Source organism: Gracilinanus agilis, chromosome X (genome assembly GCF_016433145.1).
Source record: "Gracilinanus agilis isolate LMUSP501 chromosome X, AgileGrace, whole genome shotgun sequence".
Taxonomy (NCBI): Eukaryota; Metazoa; Chordata; class Mammalia; order Didelphimorphia; family Didelphidae; genus Gracilinanus; species Gracilinanus agilis.
Genome location: NC_058136.1, coordinates 11,626,844 through 11,642,515, shown reverse-complemented (window position 1 = coordinate 11,642,515; position 15,672 = coordinate 11,626,844).

Sequence of the window (15,672 nt, the reverse complement as noted above, 5' to 3'; positions counted from 1 at the left end):
TACTTTCAGTTGTTCTCTCCTAATCAGCTGCAGCTTGCTTTACACACTGCCTGTTTCTCCTTTATTATTATTATATTTTCTTTCCAATTCGAACCTGGTTTGGGAACAGTGTGTCCAGAACACAGTATCCAACATTCACATGAAGGGGAGCTCCATTTGGCAGGGACTGGCTTACACTGGGGGGCAATAGAAATGATCTGGAAAAAAAGCAGAAGGCAGAGCAGGGCCTGGAACTTGGTTTACCCCCAAAGTAAAGTGAGCTGAAACTTCCCAGGGATCTAAACTTGTCTCTCCTTTCACTCTCTGTTGGAGTCTAGCTAGCTAGAAGGAAAAGTTGCTAACCATGCCCAATGGGGGAGAGTGCTAAACTTGGCACGTGAAGCGGGGAGAGTTTAGCACATGGACACATGCCAAAATCAGGGCCATAAAGCATCTCTGAATAAACTCATGCAGGCTGGGCAGAAGTATAGACCCAAGCAAAACCACACACTCAATGCTCCTAAATGGGAGGAAATATAATGTCAAGTTACACCTTCCTATCAGCGTGGCAGCAGAATTTTTTAAGGCTACCAAATACAAAAGAAAACATAAAAAAGAGCTGAATATTAATTCAGTGGTATGTTAATTGGATTCTCTTCTTCTCTGATAAGACTCTGCTTCAAATTGTGCATTCCATTCTGGCCATCGCAGAGAGGTAAAATGAGATAAGGGATAGGCCATTGAAATCCTACAAATGAAAAATTAACTCAGTTTGGAGCATCTTGAGAGTGGAAATGAGAGAGGAAGATGACCAACTCAGTTCATTTTCATAAACATTTACCAAGCTTCTTCAATTATGTTGGGAAAGGTGCTGGATCTTCAAAGGTGAAATCCTAGGATTCAGGCCTTCTGGCCCAATACAAAATACACTCAGAACAATTTAAAGCATAGCAAGATATGGCAAGGGAGAGGTCTAGACATTGGATTTTAGAGAAAGGATATTCTCACCGCATTCCTCAACTAGCTCCATTTTGTCAAGCTCTGTGTATACCTGGTCGTAAGCAAGGGGGAAAGGCAAACGGCCCACTTCTGGAATGAAATACCAATTGATTTGGGCCTGACTCTGAATGATGCTCCTTTTCACCAGATGCTTTAGGTGGGATTGCATAGTGTGAAGGATACTCAAGAATTGCAACTAGGCCCTCTTCAGCCTTGTAGAACATTCCAATCAGCCATAGGCAAATGGGATGTCTAAAATGTCTAGCTACAAAAGGCAAAATGGTATAATGGATGGAATAGAACACTTGACTTAGAAACAGGAAGACCTGGGTTTGAATCTCAGTGAGATGGTTATGTTAGGTGAGGGTGCCTGTTTCCTAATCACAAAAAAATGGAACAGTAGGATTAGATGGCTTCGGAAGTCCCCTCCAGCATCAAAACTAGTATCATTTATGGTTAATCTACCTGTTCAAACAGCCCACATTCCCAGCTGCAAGCCACCACAGGAAGGAAAGAGAGCTAGCCACAGAAGACCCCCAAAGTTATCCCCCTGACTATGTCAGCACGTAATGACAGGAAGTCAGTGGGCTCTTGGGAAATGTAGTTCAAAGGCATAAAATTTCCAATAACACATTTGAGCAAGCAGTTTCATTTCGCTGGACTTCAGTTTCCTCATTTGTAATATGAGGGGGCCCTCTGAGGTCACTTCCAGCCCTAGATCTATGATCTAATAACAACCTAATGTATACCTCACCCACTCCACCCATAACCCACACCCTGCTCCACTGATAGCAACAAAAACAAAAACTTATTTGCATCTAGATTCAAGTTTTCTTTCTAGTTTATTGCTGATAGACCCAGATCCTTCTTTGTCACCATTCCTCCTTTGAATGGCATGGAAAAATAAGTCATTGGTGGATAGCAGTGGGAGCCAACTGAAATCTAAGTATGCAAATGTAGGAAGTGACTCCATGACATTCAGTGGCAGATACCGATGTCACCCATACTGCTCCAGCACAGATAAATGAGAATATTCTTGAGAGAGAGAGAGCATCAGAGGCTACTGGGAATGATAGCATTCACAAAGGAGTGAGACCCCCAAAATGGTCTGCATAAAAATATTCTCGTTTGAAATCTATTCTCAGCTCTTCAGTTTGGGTAGCGTGGTCATGGCACATTACATTTCCCTCACTAAGATAATGGATATGGTCTTCCCTCCCCCACCAAGGAGCTTCTAATCCAAATTCAAATGTGCCTAAATTAAAGACTGCAGCAGTTGGGAAGGGGTGTGGACAGAGAGTAATTTAATGTATCACTTATACAGTTGGGCTGCAAACAACCTTCAACCCATGTGTCCAGAGGAGGGGCAAATTATTTGAGTTTGGAGTTTAGATGGTCCAAGATCTTTCTATGTGAACCACGAAGCTCACTGGCATAGCAGAAATTTTTGCTGAATTTTGTGTTGCAGGTTAGAGTTCTCATCATCACCAACAACATATAGCGTTTTACAAAGCACTTTGGATATATTATGTCAAAGGAGTCTCACAATCACCTGGTGAGTGGAATTGTTATTCTGCTTTTACAGACGAGGAAACTGAAGTGCAGAGACATTAAGTGACTTGCCCAGGGTCACACAGCTTATACATGACAGAAAAAAAGCCTTTATATCCAGTTGAGGCTGTGTTTCTGTCTTGATTTTTAAGAGCCAAAATCTGATCACTAGCCACATAATTATGACTAATAAGCCAATCTTTTAATGCCAATATCATCTGGGTAATTCTGCATGATTATAAACCAGGGAATGCCATGATCTCCAAAGAACCAGAATTGTAGGTGACCCAAACTCTGGTCACTAGAGGGACACGTGGTAGACAGTGGCTGGTTACACATGATGATACTGGTGATGATTTGCGTATGAAAAGCAGCATAGAAGATATCATTGAAATGTGAGGGAAAACAGTAGTAACCGACTTCAAGTTTCTGATGGAAACAGTGACTAATCATGCCTTCAAAGAACTGGTGGGGAAGGATGCCTAATTCCCTTCAGCAGAAAGGTGGTGGTCCATGAGTAAGGAGTAAGGCATACATCAGCAGATATGACCACTGTATTATCTTGTTTGGCTTCAATGTACTTCATTGTTCTGTATTCAATATGCCAGGAAATTTGAAACCTCAACAATGGCCGCTGGATTGAAAAAGAGAAGTTTACATCCCAATACTAACGAAGGACAATGTCAAAAAATGTTCAAATTACTGAAAATTTGCACTCATCTAACACACCAGTTCAGGTTATGCTTTAAAACTCTCCAAGCAAGGTTTCAGCAATATATGAAGAGACAATTACCAAAAGAGCATGCTGGCTTTTGAAAAGACAGAGAAACTAGAGACCAAATTGCCAATATGCTCTGGCTTATAGAGAAAGCTACGGAGTTTGATCTGACATCTACTTCTGCCTCATTAGCTACACTGAAACCTTTCACTGTGAAGAAAATGTGGCAAGTCCTCAGAAACAGAAGTGACATATTTTACCTGTCTCCTTGAGGAACCTGTATGCAGGTCAAGAAGCACCAGTTAGAACTGAACATGGAACAACTGATTGGTTTAAGTTTGGGAAAGGAGGAGGATGAGATTGTATATTCTCATCTTCTTTAATGATCTTCTATGCAGAGTACATCATGCAAAATGCCAGACTGGGTGAGTCAAAAGCCAGAATTAAGGTCCCTGTGTGAAACTGCAACAACTTCAAATTTGTAGACAATACAGTTCTGATGGTGGAAAGTGAAGAAGAATTAAGCCTCTTGATGAGGAGTGAAAGAGGAGAAGATAAAAGTTGGCTTGAAGCTTATCATTAAAAAAAACCAACTAAGATCTTGGCAACTAGCCCCATCACTTGCTGACAAATAGAGGAAGAAGAAATGGAAGCCATTTCTAATTTTATATTCTCGGGCTTAGAGATCACTGTAGATGGCAACTGCAGCCATGAAATTAAAATATGCTTGCTCCGTGGAAGGAAAGCCAAGGAAATCTGGACAACAGACAAAAAAATACAGAGGAATCATTTTGCCAGCAAGGAGCCATAAAGTCAAAGCTATAGTTTTTTTCCAGTTGTAATATATGGTTAGGCTATAAGAATTGGATTATGAAGAATGCTATGTGCCACAGAATCAAAACTTTTGAATTGTGCTGGAGAAGACTTTTGAGGCTCCACTGGATGGCAAAAAGATCAAATTAATCAATAACTTAAAGAAATTAATTCAGACTAGTCTTTAGAAGGACAAATACTGAAATTTAAATACTTTCTCCATATAATGAGAAGACAGAACTCTTTGGAAAGACCCTGCTTTGGGGAGAGATTGAAGGCAAAAGGAAAAGAGGGGGCAGAGAATGAAATAGATAGTGTTATGGAAGTAATGAACATGAGCTTGGACAGACTTAAGGAGATAGCAGAGGCGTTCCATGGGGTCACAAAAAGTCATACATGACTGAATAAATGAATAACAACAACTTCAATATTACAATATAGAGAAGTGTGATTTGTACTGGAAATGGAGAATCATTGGGAAGTAACAGTGATATTAAAAAAAAGTGTATTGGCAAGTATTTTCCCTTTAAGATTACTTTCTATCTATGATACATACATATATGCATATGTATATACATACATACATATACATATAGAGGCAGCTAAGAGGTGTAGTGGATAGTGTTTTTTTCTGAGGTAGGAAAACCTGAATTCTAATCCAGCCTCAGACACTTTCTAGCTGTGTAAAGCTATTCAAGTCACTTAACTTCTGTAAACCTCAGTTTCCTCATTTGTAAAATGGAACTAATAATAGCGTCTATCTCCCAGAGTTGTCAGGGTAAAATGAAGTGATATTTATAATATGCTTTGCAAAACTTAAAACTCTCCATAGATGTTACCTATTATTAGTTATATCTCAAGCTCCTAGTAGAGTATGAGGCTCAGTGCAAGCATTTAGTAAATAATACTTACTGGATGATGGGGAGAAAAGGCATCTTTGAAGAATATATATGACAGAACAAGGAGATGATCAACTCATGTAGCAAAAATAAGACCCAAGTTCTGCACTGGAATCTCAGGAATGACAAAGGAATCATCAGATGGCTTCAAGATACAATGGGTGCATCCTCTCTGAAGGCTTTACCAAAAACTCTTCAGAAAAGAATTCCATGGGCAAGATAACCAAGCATGGATGGGAACACAGAGCCAGTGAAGAATGGCAATAGTCACATTATAAAATCTGATTTAGGAGATTTGGGATGCTGCCTTGAATGCTGTTGATGTATCCACTGTCAGAAATGGAATCATTTACAGCAGTGATTCCCAAAGTGGGCGCTACTGCCTCCTGGTGGGTGCTGCAGCGATCCAGGGTAATGGTGATAGCCACAGGTGCATTTATCTTTCCTATTCATTGCTATTAAAATTTTTTAAAAAATTAATATCCAGGGGGCTAAGTAATATTTTTTCTGGAAAGGGGGCGGGAGGCCAAAAAAGTTTGGGAACCACTGATTTACAGCAAGGAAACCATTGGTGGTATAACTAGGAATTGGAGCGAGGAGTTTAGTTGTTTATAGCTATCATGGTGTCTTCAGAACCAAAGAAGTTCAAATGGATGACAGAGATTGGAAAGTGGTCCTGTTTGGCACATTTACTGATCTTTACATACAGTGAAAGCCATAATTAAGTTCAATATGTTTGGCGTAGTATGTAGAACACTAGACTTGGATTCATATCCTGCTTCAGGCACATACTATTTAATGTGATCCTGGGCAAACCACTTAATTTCTTTGGGCCTTGACATCCTCACCTACAAAAATGTTGGCTTGGACTATCTCTTCCAGATAAAGCTTTAGTCATTTCATCTTCCTAGGTCATAGTTTACTTATCTCTACAGTGAGAGAGGTGGCACAGTGGATAGAGGGCTAGGCCTGGAGTCAGGAAGGTTCATCTTCATGAGTTCAAATCTGACCTCAGAAACCGACTAGCTATATGACCCTGGACAAGTTACTTCATCCTATTTGTCTCAGTTTCCTCATCTATAAAAATGAACTGGAGAAGGAAATGGCAAACCACTCTAGGGTCTGTGACAAGAGAACCTCAATATGGGATTATGAAAAGTCAGACACGACTGAAACAACAACAATAAATGAGTTAGTCAAGATGACCCACCCAGCTCTAGAGTTATGACACTATATGTGACATTGGGCAAATAACAACTCCCTGAGCCCTACTTTCCTCATCTAAAAGTGAGGAAATTGGACTCAATAGCATCTAAGGTCCCTTCTAGCCCTATTTCTATGATAATAGCATCATACATTTCTTCATCCCATTTTAAAAATCAGAAATGGAAGTCATAAGAAACAAAGCTCAATTTAATGATGTAGCTTCCCCCCTCCAACCCCTCTCCCCAGAAAAGAACCCCTCAACTTTCAGGTGATTTGTTGTCTAGAATCATGTGCATGTTCATCTGCCATCTCTCTAGCTGTGGATAATGAGGAATTGAAATTAGAAATGGTGGTAATATCCTCTGTTTTCTAAAAAGAAAAGATTAGGTCCTGTTAACCAGACTACCAGGGAAGGTAGAAAAGGAGACCCAGACATTTCAGAAAGATTGTCAGCAGTTACCAAAATGGAAGGCGGTTTCTGGCCAATATTTGGCAAACATGAAGTTCAGCTGGCCTGGTTATAGCACTCCCTAAGGCTTCTAGTTAATGGGAATTGTATTCTAGTCAGCTCAGGGACTATCCATGAATGATGATCCAACAGAGGAGTTCAGAGCTATGGAGGTCCAACCCCCTATAATCTCATTTCTCCCAATGCCAGAAGGGCAGTGTTCATTTCTGTATGCTATGATAGCAAATCTTTTTTTTTTAAATTCATAATGCATTGGTGTTTGCACTAGACAGGAATTGATCCTAACAAATGTACATTTTAAATGTACCAAAGTGAACATGGATCTCCAAAGTCCTTTTCTGTTTGTTTTTTCATCGACTTGTGATGTATAGGCAGTTTCCATTACATGTAGTTAGAAATAAATTGTGGCATATTTTTCCACAAATAATATACACTCAATACCTGATCTGCAGTAATAAGACTGGTGGTTGAAATATTCATGCCTGGAAAAAATCATTATGCAGTTGTGTCTGATTAAAGTTTTATTGCATAATTCCAGACTCATGAAACTATGACATTTCCTCCCTCTGGGTGACAATTCTTAGAGAAAATCACTTTGAAATGACCTGTTTCACAATGGAATGTACTTTTAGAATCTACTTTCTGGTAATGAGTCAATCGAGGGTGTTTTTGAAAAGTATTTGAACCCTTCTCTTATGTGCAAATGGTAGGGAAACTGACAGAGTCATTTGTTTTTACATGAATTATAGCCCAGCCTCAAGGGGGTTATGGTATCCGAATTGGATTTCAGAACCGTTTAGGATTCAAAGCCTAGTGCCAGGGTCAGATTGGAAGCTGACTGTCTTGGAATTATTACTGGCCATTCCTGGATCCTTGAGAAGCATTTACTTGAGGAGATTCAACTTTAACGGCCATTCCCTACTTTCCAGATATACTGGCACACTTGTTGTTCATTAGTGAACCAACCAAGTAATCAGTCATCAAGTGTGTGCTCACTAGGAGCAGTCACTGTGCTAGATGCTGGAAATAGAAATACAAAGAATTAAAGAATCCTATTCAAAATTAGTGAACATTCTTATGGGGAAGAAAACTATTACTTGTAGTAACATATGCTGCATTAATATAAAGTTAATGAATGCAAATCTCTGCAAAATAGTTCAATACAAAGAAGTTTGGGAAGGAGGGCACAAGTAGTTGGGGATATGAGCAAAGATGTAACATAAGAGTTGATGCCTGAGCTCATCTTAGAGGAAGAAAGGGACTCACTCAGGGCCCTTCATCTCCTATCTGTATCTCTGCATTAGCTGTCCCCTTGCCTGGAATGCACTCCCTCCTCATTGTTTTTTAATATGCAACATATATGTCACCTTCTATGAGAAGCTTTGCCCGATCCCTTCAACTGCTAGAGCCCTCCCCGCAGAACTACCTCGAATGCACTTGTCTTGGCTCTCTTCATTTTTATTCTTTACACTCTTGTAGGAATCACTCCAATAGGAGATCAGCTTCCAATGATTAGGCATCCTTTGTATCTATATCCCCAGCATCCAGAGCAGTACCTTGAACGTAGAAGATGGATTTATTAAGCATCTACTCTTTGTGGAGTACTGTGCTCGACTGGGGATGAGGAAGGTAGAAAGGTTGAGTGAGGCTCACTACCTGCCAAATAACTGCCATAAAAGCACACTAGATAAAGTCATGAGATAAGTGTAAGTCAGACATAACTATGTGAAGTATGGCGGAGCAGGGTGGGAACTGATTCTGGGAATCATGGAAGGCTTTATTGCAGAGGTAACTAACATTTGAGCTGGCACTCAAAAGAGAGGTAGTATTTTAATAAGCAGAGATATCAAGGAAAACACTAGAGCCACAGAAAATAGCATGCACAAACGTTAAGAGCTGTGTAAAAGTAAGTATAGGAAATATGCAAAAGAGAGCCAGCAGCCCATCTTGGCTAGAGTATACTGTGTGTGGAATCAACTGGTATTAGACAGGTCTGGAAAGAAGGATGCTACCAGATTGAGGAGGACCTTGAATGCCAGGCTGAGGAGTTTGACCTTTATCCCATAGTCAATCGGGAGCCACTGAAAAGTTTTGAGAAGAGACTTGACATGGTCTGATGTATACTGGAGGAAAATAAATGTGATGAAAAATAGATTGGTGTGGAGAGAAAGTGAAAGCTGTAAGTTCAGTTAGGACACAATTGAAAAGTCCAGACATTTGGTAATGAGCAAATGAATGAGGATATGGCAGTGAAAATAGAGAGCAGAGGACAGATTATGGGTATAGTCTAATGTGCACCCTAGATTTAGGGAGTATCAATTTTTAAAGATTAAAAAAAACCATTGGTTTAAATCAATTCTTCAGGGTAATATAACCTAAGTAGGTTGAAAAGTACTCATGAATGAAATTCTAGACACAAAAGAAAATAATTTTTCCAGAGAAAAAAGGGAAAGTTGAGTAAAGGAACTGAAATGGATACAGAGGGAACTCAATGATCAACTTAGATTTTTCAGGAAACACAGAAGAGGCCTTTCCAATAAGATCCAGGGTAAATTAAGGATGTCCAATATCATCCCTACTATTTAACTAGGCTAGCTATGCAGTTAAACAAGAAAAAGAAATTAAAGGAATGCACATTGGCAAAGAAGTTACACAACTGAATTTTTTAGAGGAAGCCAAAAGAGTCAACTAAAAATTATTTGAAACAATAATTTAGTGAAGTTGTAGGATATAAAATAAATCCACATAAATCATCAGTACTTCTGTATATTGCCAACGAAATCCAGTAGGAAGAGCTTGAAAAATTCCACTCAAAATAACTACAGTACAGAGTATATAAAATACTTGAAAATCTTTCTACCAAGACACACAAGAGAACTATTGAGTACAAAAACAAAATGCTTTCTTACAGAAATAAAGGCCAACCTAAATAACTGAGGAAATATTAGTTGCTTAAGAGTAGGCCAAACCAATATAATAAAAACAACAATACTACCAAATTAATGTACTTATTCGGTACCACACCAAAATTCCAAATGATTATTTTATAGAGTTAGAAAAAACAACAACAAAATTCATCTAAAGGAAGAAAAGGTCAAAAATCTAAATGGAAATAGTGGGAAAAGGGGAAAAAGAAGGTCTTAAAGTCCCAGCTATCAAACCATATTACAAAGCTATAATCATCAAAAGAATCTGGCACTAGTTAAAAAAGAGATCTGTCAGTGGAGCAGATTAGATAAATACCATATAGAAGCAAACACCATGTGGTCCAGTGTCTAACAAACCCAGAGACCCAAGGTACTAAGGTAGCAACTAACTATTGGACAAACCCTCCTAAGAAAACCAAAAGGCATTCTGGCAGAAATTAAGTATAGAAGAGCAACACCACACTGTATACCAAGATAAGCTCCATATAGATAAATGACTTAAACATAAAAGGTGAAATCCTAAACAAATTAGAAAAACAAAGAAGCAATTGCCTTTCAGATCTATGGATAGGAGAATAGTTCATGGCCAAACAAATAACAGAATCACAAAAGATAAAATGTATGAATTTGATCATATAAATTTTCAAAAGCTTTTGAACAAACAAAATCAATGCAACTAAAATTACATGGGAATCAGGTAACTGGAGGAAAATCATTTTAGCAAGTTTCTCTGATAAATGCCTCCTAGCTGAGATAAAGAAGGAATTGATTCAAATTTATGAGAACAACATCCATTCCCCAATAATTAGATGGTCAAAAGATGAGCAGGGAATATTCAAAGAAAAGAAATCTTAAGCTATCAAAAAATATGAACAAATGCTCCAAATCACTACTAATTGAAGAAATGCAAACTGCCCTATTTGTGAGGCTCTTCCTCACTCCAGACATATTGGTAATGACAAGAAAGGAAAAGGACATATGGTTTAAATCATATGGGAAAACAGGCATGTTGGCAAGGCCAAGAATTACTCTAACCATTGTGTAAAGCAATTTGCAACTAGGTCCAAAAAGTCATTAAACTCTCTATATAATTGTTGACCCAGCAAAAACTGTTATTAGGTCTATTCTCAAAAGACAAGAAAGAGGGAAAGGATCCATATGTACAAAAATAGTGATAGCAGATCTTTGTAATGGTAAAGAATCAATAGCTAAAGGGATGCCATCAATTAGGGAATGGATGAACAAATTAGTATACAGAAATATGATATAATATTATTGTACCACCAGAAATGACAGAATTGAAAGTTTCGGACAATACTGGGAAAACTCAAATGAACTTATACAGAACAAAGTAGGCAGGCAGAACCTGGAAAACAATTCTATACTAACAATGACACTGAAAAGATAAATATCTTTGGAAGACTTAAGCACTCTCATCAATGCTATCACTATGACTGCAGAGGATTTGCGATGAAACATTCCACCTACTTCCTGACTGAGAAATGATGGCTTCAATATATAGAATGAGACATATATACCTCTAAATGTATATGTGTATATAATAAACACATATATTTGACATAGGCAATGTAGAATTTTTTTACTTGACTATCAGTATATAAATGCTGTTTTTCTTCTTTTTTTCTCTTTTCCCTTTCCTCTCCTCTCCCTTTTTCTCTTCTCCTTCCTTTTCTTTCCTAATGGAAGGAGGATTGTGAGAAGGGATGATGATAGGAGAAAAATAATCATAATCATAAGAAGGAAGGAAATAAAGAAGGGCAGAAGCATCTTTTTTTAATAATGCAAAGAGAATAAAAGGAAAATGAGAAAAGAGCACAGACATGCAGGGCAGCTTTGAAAGCAGCAAGTTGATCTTATTGCATATTTTAAAAGAAAAGGAGATAAGAGAGGTTCATAAGAGAGGTCTATCATTTCCTGTACAATCATCTTTTTCTGTTCCACTATGTTTATAGAAATGTCCCTTTATTTGTTAGATTAAAAATTAAAAAAAAAAAAAAGAAATGTACAGGATAATGGCAGCAAGGATGGGTAACAGTGAATGAATGCAAAAGGGCAGCGTGGCTCTTAGAGTCATGTCAGGGCCTAAAAATTCAGAATGAATGAGCTGAACCCGGAGAGAAAGGCTAAAGACAAAAATTGGTAGTTTTTTGTGCATTTTGTTAATTGGATTCACAATTGGGGCAAATGCTATTATAATAATAGTACAAATGTATATTACACTATATGGTTAACGAGGTGCTTTGCTTCCATTGTCTCATTTGATTCTCACAACAACCTTGTGCCATTGTTACTGTTATCCCCATTTTACAAATGAGAAAACTGAGGCTCTTAGAAGTTATAGTTTTCCCAGGATGATCGAGATAAAAAAATTTGAAAGTGGTCTTCTTGGTTCCAAAGCTCTATGGACTAGTCCATGTTACCTCTCCATTCAATTCTGATTCTGACTATTGCCAGTGCCAAGGAGGCTCAACAGAATCCAGTGAAATAGCCAAGATGAATGGGGAAAGAGTAAGAAAAGCTCTTGATGAGTTCAAATCAGTAGGCCCACATGAACTTCATGCCAGCATGGTAAAAGAACTGATGGATAAGATTGCCAAGCCACCATCAGAGGTCCCGCAGGCCTAGAAATGGACAAAGAATCCTGCTTTTCAAAACCAGGAAGCATGTATAATCTCTAAACACAGACTAGCATGTTTGACTTTGATTCTTGGGGAAATTCTAGAATATATTAGTGGCTAAATTGGTAGAAATTTACCATCTGGAAAAGGAAGCCAACCCTAGTGCTCACGCCAGACCAACCTTCTTCCTTTTTTTGACAAAGCTACTAGACAGAAGAATGCAATGATTGTATTGTTGTGGATTCAGCAAACCGTTTGACAGAATCTCCTTTACTATTCTCATAGACAACATGGAAGGAAGGAGCTAGACATTTAGTACAGTTAGAAGAATTCAGAATTTTTTTGAATGACAGGCTCCAAGGAGCAGTCATTGTTAATTGTCTGCTACCTGTCCTTGCTTCCATCTTCTGTGCATATCAACCTCCCAAGGAAGCTCATTCTACTCTAGACAGCCCTAATTGTTAGGAAGTTGCTCATTATACACAGTCTAAGTTTGTTTCCCTGTTATTGTTCTGTCCTCTGGGGTCCAGCAGAACAAGTCTTCTACCTCTTTCACATGACAGACCTTCAAATCTTCAAAGATGACTGTCATATCCCTGCAAAGATTTCTTTTTCCCAAGATAAATATCTCTCGCTCCTTTAAAAGCTGGTTGTCTAATTGCTAAGAAGTCTTATTCAGGTATGGGTTAGATTAGATGGCCTCTGAGCTCTCTTCCAATTACCAGTTCTAATGTTAACAATAGTAATGTAAGGATACAACAGAAAGAATAAGGAATATACAGATATATTTGAAGGTTGAAATGCAGTCCTCTTTCCATTAAAACAGTGATTCCCAAAGTGGGCACTACTGCCCCCTGGTGGGTGCTGCAGCGATCCAGGGAGGCAGTGATGGCCACAGGTGCATTTATCTCTCCTATTAATTGCTATTAAAATTAAAAAAAATTAATTTCCAGGGGCAGTAAGTAATATTTTTTTCTGGAAAGGGGGAGGCAGGCCAAAAAAGTTTGGGAACCACTGCATTAAAACTTGTCTCTCCTCTATTTGAAATCAGATCCTGTAACTCCACTGACAACCATCTTTCTGGGTCAACTCATCAAGGCTAATCTCAATCCATCTTTGCCTTTCTCTTTCTGTGCTCCCACCCTACCTCTCAACTACGAGACACATGATGGAGCTGAGAGAGAATGAATGCTTCCTCTCCCCCGTGGTTCCAGGAGGCACTCTCTCTTTTTTTCCTTGCACAGACAGAAGGGAAGAATTGGGTTGACTAGAATTGTATCTGTATATATAATGACATGCAGAGCTCTAGAGATATCATTTGTATTTAAAAATGAAATTAAAGCCTCGTGGTACGTTGGTGATGCTGACATTTGGCATCATTAGCTGGAAGATGTTTTGTAAACATGCAGAAACAATGTGTGAAAGAATGCTCTTGCTAGAGTAACATGGCACGCTTCTGTCTCAGATCACATTCTTCTCCCTCCCTCCCTCCCCGATTGCACTTTTAGACAATCAACAGTGATGTAGAAGGAAGGAGTGCGATTGCTGCAGCTAACTTTGCCATTTGCCCAGCATGATCAAATATTTACTATGAACCAAAGTTTTCATTTGGCCAAGGCTTATTTAAAATGAATAGCTGAGAGAGAACCTGTCATATTTCATTACATGCTTATGCCCACTTTTTTAAGAAATATTTGCTTAATTAACCATTGGCATACACATTTCCTCTATAGCCCCTTCTTCAGCGGATAACACTTCTGTACATCTACTCTGCAGTTACTGTGATCCAGGCACCTAAGCAACACTGTCCTTTCCTTTAGAATCTGGCATGCTTTTGGATCTGCCCTGGTGAACTGGGCTGTATTATCCTAAGTCACCCCAAATGAAAGGTCTCTTTTATATTACCATCTCAGCCTTATGGAGCAAAAGCAGGTTCCTGCAGCTGTGTCATCTACATAGAGCCATTTCTAAATTAATACCTCAGTAAACCACCAAAGACTTGTTTTGCATATATTTATTTGTTTGTTTTTAAAATTTTTTTAAACCCTCAACTTCCATCTTGGAGTCAGTACTATGTATTGGCTCCAAGGCAGAAGAGTGGTAAGGGCTAGGCAATGGGGGTCAAGAGACTTGCCCAGGGTCTCACAGCTGGGAAGTGTCTGAGGCCAGACTGGAACCAAGGACCTCCTGTATCTAGGCCTGACTCTCAATCCACTGAGCTACCCAGCTGCCCCCTACATATACTTTGGAGAGAAAGAACCTGTGTTGAAATTCTACCTCTGTCACTACCCGTATAGACTTGGAGAAGTCACCTAACCTTCCTGAGCCTCGGTTTCCTCCTCTGTAAAATGACAGTGTTGGATTATTGGCTATCAAAGTCCCTTCTAGCTCTTTATGTAGAAGCTTTTGTGTAACCTTAGAAAAGTCATGTAACCATTCTTTGCCTCAGTTGTTTCATCTATAAAATAGAGGTGGCTGTCTCCATGGCCTCTAAGGTTCCTCCAGCTGGGAATCCATGATGCCATGATCCTGCTCTATACCAGCCTCTATGCTAGGTGCTGAAGAGGGGAAATGCAACAAAGGTCTCAGACTCCCTGGATCAACGGGCTTATGATTCATTTGGATAGACAATCCTGGCTCTGCTTTTCTTGGAATCCCCCAGCCCTCGGAATGTCGCCTTGCATGTAGTAAGCTTATAATAAATGCTTGCTGATCGATTAACAGGAGTGTAAAATGCATTTCATAAGAGTAGAACACAGAGTTCTCTAGAAGTTCAGAGCAGGCTGGAATGATCAGGAAGGCTTCCAGGGAGGAGAATATGGGTTCATTTATCAGGCTTCTTTCCACCTGTGCTAGACAGCTGAAAGCAAAGCCCTGCTAAAATGGGGCCCAGGAGAAGCTGGTAGTTTGCTTGTTTTAAAATGGAGTGGGTGGATGAAGAGAGATGGGCAAAGATGGCACATTATCTGGGGAGGACTAGCTTGGGTAGGGGGTCCTGGAAGAAGGGGTAATGGGCTGCATGAGAGAACACTGAAGACGTGGATAAGGGGGCGAAGGGGAAAAGGGGACAGCTAAGAGGTGGCAAGGTGTTTGGGAAAAAGCGAGGGGCTATTTCACAATTCTGCCGAGACCTTCCCAAAGAGGGTATTCTGTCTGCGCCGCTCTTTCTGTCATTATATGCCTGTCCAGTCCTGCCAGCTGCCTGGCTTTCCACGGGGCCACTGAACCAAAATGTTGAAGGCTGATTTTCTGTTTGGTGTTCACCTCTCTGACCGTGGCAAACATTGTCGAAGTAAATAAGCATCTTGTGGAAGGCTAAAAACACTTAACGTAGTGTCCTTGTCTCCTCAGTTCTGTGTTAGTTGTGGAGTGGGCCAAGGGGTTGCCAGGGCAGCTGAGGGGTACAGAAGCACTTGGTACAAGGAGATTATCTCAGGAAGTTTGAAGTGCTCTGTAGCTCGGCATTTTAGAA